Here is a 5801-nt window from a genome sequence, read left to right as displayed (position 1 = left end):
AACTATTTTATTACATAAAAAGTTATTAAATATGAATGAAGCTTTTTCATGTAAAAATACGATGTAACTTCAATGTAAAATAATATATGTTATAATAAATTATAATTAAAATTTAAAATCGTTTAAAATATATGACACAATTTAATAAAATTACTATTTATATTATATTATGCTTTTATAATTAGAATAGCAATATTTCTCAATAAAATTTTATTTTAATAAATTCACTTTATAATATTAGTGTTACATATAATGTTATATTGAAAATTTTAAAAAAGTACACTATACTATTTTATAAGAGACATTTTGATTCTAAATTTCGCTGAATTCGATTAAGCTAATCCTAAAAAGCCGTGACGAGAGATAAATTGAACTTCTCAGCCGACCTTTAATTGAGTATTCGAGCCATCCGGGTTATATCAGTATTATTATCGAACCAATTCTCTCGAGAAATGATTGTTATTTTTGTCACGTGATGACGATAGGACCGTATTTTATTTTTCACTCACAATTCTTTATTTCACATTCTTCATATTCACTATCGCATATAACCATAAGTTTGCAATAGATATGAATCATGGTTCGGTGATATCAGAGCAATTCCTCACTGTCCAATTCTCTATGTCTATAATTATTATTCGCAAGTCGCATGCTCAGCATTTTGAATACCTCTTATTTTAAGAAAAATGTATTTTCGACACAATGACTCATACATTCCTGACATACATATATATAAATTCTAGTAAATGCTAAAATCATTGGTATAAGATCAACAAAAATATAGGAGAAAAAAATTAAAAGTTTTCTAAAAAATATTTTCTTAAACGAGAATATGTGTGAAGAAAAATATGTATTGATACGTTTAAATGTTTTAATATATTATCAAGTATAAGAGAGAGAATAATTTATGTTTATATCGTTTTAGAAATCCTCTTATAACAGTCTTTTACTAAATATTTTATTAAAAATATTTTTCAAGATATTTGATCGAAGTCGTCTAATTTTTATCTTGATTTAACTTAAAGTGGTTTCTGCTTTTATTTATTTCTACCTAGAAACTTTACTTTATTTAACTTTATTTATGTTTAGAAACGAAATCTGTTTTCACTCCGCCACTTCCGAACACAAAAATTCCGCCCACATGTATATCACTGCATAGGAACGAACTCTTTGAAGTTTCCTACGGCCTACGCTGACGCGGTTCGTCGGTCGAAATAGAGATGATTGCTCGGCGATGTGTCGTCATGTGCGCATAACTAGCTCGTCTCACGCATAAATAGGATGTCTGCGATGTGCGTTTGCGTTGGCGAACCTAGTCGTGCGCCTGTTTAGCGACTATAGATGCGATCATAATTTCACACGGATGCGTTGTGCAGTTCCATTGTTACGGATCTTCATAAATTAAAATTCTGTAGCTATAAACGTAAATATTCAATCTCTAAAAATTAGTATCTTTTGTTTGTCTTTTTCCTTCACAAAATTTTTATATCAAATTAATATATCTTAAATGCATTTCTATGATTGATTTTATAAAAATAATTAAAAAAACGTTAAATCTTTATTATTTATTAATAAGTTAAAGATGAGGACTTGAAGGGATTTTTTTTTAAATCAATATAAATTATGTACATATATTTTTAAATTTAAATTAAATTTAAATTAAAAATAATTTTTTTTAATCTAAAGATAAATAGCATAGAATAAATGAAAGTCGAATTTAGTTCATCACAATTAGACTTCGTGAAAATAATCGCTATAGAGGCCAACCCTTTCTCGACGAAACAATTCACTTCCGTTCGCGTATATCAACCGACATTCGCGCTCTTAATATGGCGAAGCTAGAAAAGAAACAGTTACATTCGAGACAATATAATTTAGCACACTACGCACGTTCAACTATACCTAGATCCAAGTTTGATATCATCCTCTGTTTTCTTCTAGGAAGCAACATTTGATGCCATCATCTCATTCATCATTTGATGCTATTATCTTTTGAAATATTAAAATGTTAGTATACTTTATACCGGTTCAAATCCTGGCTGTGATAATAGTTTTCGCAATAAATTATTTACAATTTTAAAATGCTTATTAGCATCAAATAATAGCTTTCTAAGATATTTATTTGCAGCAATAATACTGAATTGCTTGTCAATTTAATTATGATAATCCCAATTTTAATTTAGGATTATGTTTTAAGACCAAATAATCCGTACAGTTAGTTTGAACTGGAAATTGTATGAATTTACAAGAAATATTATTAGACAAGAAGAGCCATCTTAATCGAATATGGTACTTTTTACTTAAATGTGTTTAATCTCATCGGTCGATTTTTATTTAATATTGCTATACTTTATACAACATATGATAAGAATCTAATGATACCAATGTTTTAACTCTAATAATGTTCTGTAAGTATCGCAGTAATGATTTCATACCCTCCCTTTTTCTTCCCCAAGCAATTCATTTCTTTCAAATGGTTTAGACCAGGAATCGTTGGTCAAGCAATCGTAAGGATTGGCGCCGGTGTGACTCACCATCTCTTTCCGTGTCATCGGTGATCTATTTCCGCCACCCGGTATATTAATCCAGACACGCAGATTGGATTGGCGAGTGCCCCGTCGCGCGCATCGCACACAAACAATAACGATAATGACTTAACAGGCCCCATCTGCTATCTAGGTATGAACAGGGGTGAAGGAAGAAGCGGGCCTGTGATGGAAGTCACTGTCAACGATTTTAAATGATGATAATGGAAATCAATCTATTCCCCAAGACGTGTATGTCTCGCGCGTTCACGCACGAGCGATTCCTATCGTACGCTCGTTAGATTTATTAGCCAATGAGCTTTTAATTACGTGGTAAGTCTACGAGCCTGGACATAAAGGTTAATTAGATAGAGACAGTATAAAAATATTCAGATGTGTGATCTATTAAGACACATCTGTTATAACTAAAATTTTTTAAAATTTGTCTAATGTCGTCGATATTAAGCCAAGAATTTGATATTAAATCAAGGATTCTACACAATAAAAAAAAAAAGATCTTTAATGTCATTTCTGAATCTAGAGGATGATAGTATCGGACACCTTATATTTTTCGTGATTTTATTTCCTTGGACGATCAAAATTAAATGTAAGGAGTGTATGAATATTATTCTTATATTAAAATATTTTTTTATTTTCTAAAAATGAAAATAGTCAGGATTTAGGTATATATTTTTAAATGTCATTACATTTTCTTGTTTTGTAAATTGGAAAGTGATATCGGATAGAAATGTTTTTTTTTTTTAAATGTTTTTTAGTAGAGTTCACTATTATTTATGCATGATTTTTGCTATTTCCTGCCGTGCTTGAATAGCTTTTAATCTGTTTGCAAATACTTTTGTATTATAAGTATATCTGCAGTATACACTTTCAAGAAAAGTATATCACTCACTCATCTCTCTGATTATTATTTCCTTATTTCTTATTTTCTTAATAGATCTCATGCCCTTTTCTTCTCATAAATTGAATGAATTGAAAACAAAATTCGACTTACATGTAATGGTTGTGAATGATTGTCATCAAACTTCATAGTTTAACTCTGTCCCGGCACGAACAACAACTGTGCGATGCAATAATTCTCAAATAACATTGTCTTTATTTTCTCAATATGAAGAGGTTCGAGCTTTCACGTATGTAACCGAATTTGTCAATAGCTTTGTAAATGTTGCCAAACGCATAAATAAAATTTTAAACAATTTTTATCCGATACCAACCACTGTCCAATTATCATTGTACACTCAATTTTTTTCTACAACATATTTTTCCGATGATTTTTCGATTTGATTTTCTTTCTATCTAAATTTGTCTAAATTATCAAAATTTTTATACTTAAAAATAATTGAAAAGCTAATATTTATTGCATTATACATATAATCATTCGTATTCTCGTAATATTATAAATAGTTTCTATTTTAAGCGACATCCGTTTTGATGGCATCATTCACGCATCTGTTCTTATAAAATATATAATTTTCGCGATTGTTACTGTCAATTACATTCATTCCGCGTTTCATCGATTTCTCCTGTTCGATTTTCACTGCATAACACGCTGTGCATCGACGATGTACGCACTGTCGATGTACGCTCAACGCATCGGCTATGACACGCACGACCTGCGCTTTTCAGAACGAGACTTTTTTCCGGCGCTCTCACGCCGCCAGCGTGATCACCAGCGAACAAAGAAGACGACCGGAAGTTTCGCGCGGAACGGGATGCGGACGTTTTTACAGAAAGCTCGCGGAAAAATTGGTCCCCGTACGCAATAATGCGCACACGCGCGCGGTAACACGGGCCGGCACAATGCGCCGGTAATTGATCGTGAAGGGGCTAGTTGACGTATCTTCCAGGAACGGATTTGTGTCGGCGAAATGCCACTACTTTTATTTCACCTAATGAACAATCGAAGTCACTTTCAGTGTGCACGCACGATTTACGATTCCGCGAAAGTGAGTTCGACGCGTGGGACGTGTGACGAAGTGTACGCCGCGTACGTGTTATAATCGTTACTTCCTGCTGAAGCCTTATAGTTGAAAGAGCAAGTAATTGAAGAAGATATATCACATTTCTGCGAAAGATGAGATGCCCACGTTAATAAATTACTATTTTCACTGCATTCATATATTATTAAAGTGGTAATTTTGTCGTAAACTCAACTCGCAAAAGGAACGGTTTTGCTGAAGTATTTAAAAATTTAGCTAGATATAAATCTAAAAATAATTTTTTGAGCTATCAAAATAATGATATGGGACTCTCAAAGTGATTGTCAGAATGTCAACATTTTTCATAGTATTTCTTAATATTTTCCGATTTGTATTTACTTACATAAATTTTTAGATACTTTAGCAAAGTAAAACGAACTTCCTTTGTTCTATGAAATAAAGATAAATGTTTATGTGAAAATAAATATTAATATGTATAAGTAACACTTAGATTATAAATTGAAGATTGCTATATACAGATACATATTAGCTTATCCATTTAAATACGAATTTATAATAATTATCTACCGGAAGCAAATTACTAAAATGACATCCAGCAAAGCGGAGAAAAGTACTACCCATTTTTCACGGCTCTGACTCATTGCCAGGTGAGGGAAGAAAAAGACAGCCCCCGACTAATTTTGCAAACTTCCGATTACACCCCGTCATAATTACGCACCATCATTTCCTTTATTCGCTTTCCGAGAAAGTACTGCACTTTCGTTCAGGAAAATACCCTCGCGATTAGCGCACCAGGATACCTTTGTTCGATACGGAAACGTGTCGTCATCGGTAATTACGTAGATGCCACTCAGCCATGACACCGATAGGCGACCCATTTTTTTCTTTTTAACTTGCTCCGCAATCATGCTCGCGAAGAAGTTCCGTGCGCCCGAATGTCCATAGAAGATAAATGTCCTGTCAATCCGGAAATTATAGGAACTTGCCTTATACAAAATCGTACATATTTGATATAAAATAAGTTTAGTCTGCAATATAGCGCGAACTTTGATAAAAGTATTTATAGAAGTTGTGAGACGATTTATAAGACCTCAATTAGAAATTTAAATTATTATTAAATTGAATTTCTGAATTTAAATTATAAGTCGCTATATTTCATAAGCTCTAATTAATCCTGTCTGACTCGAAATAGAATTGTATCTGCAAATTTTACGAGAGGAGGCTTCACAATAATAAATATTGGTCTCACGAAAATCTCCCCACTTTATTACGCGCTTAATGGACACTTTCACAATACAAGTTCGTAAAGATGCATCGG

The sequence above is a fragment of the Trachymyrmex septentrionalis genome, unplaced genomic scaffold (genome assembly GCF_001594115.1).
Source record: "Trachymyrmex septentrionalis isolate Tsep2-gDNA-1 unplaced genomic scaffold, Tsep1.0 scaffold40, whole genome shotgun sequence".
Lineage (NCBI taxonomy): Eukaryota > Metazoa > Arthropoda > Insecta > Hymenoptera > Formicidae > Trachymyrmex > Trachymyrmex septentrionalis.
Note: the sequence above shows the minus strand (reverse complement) of the source record.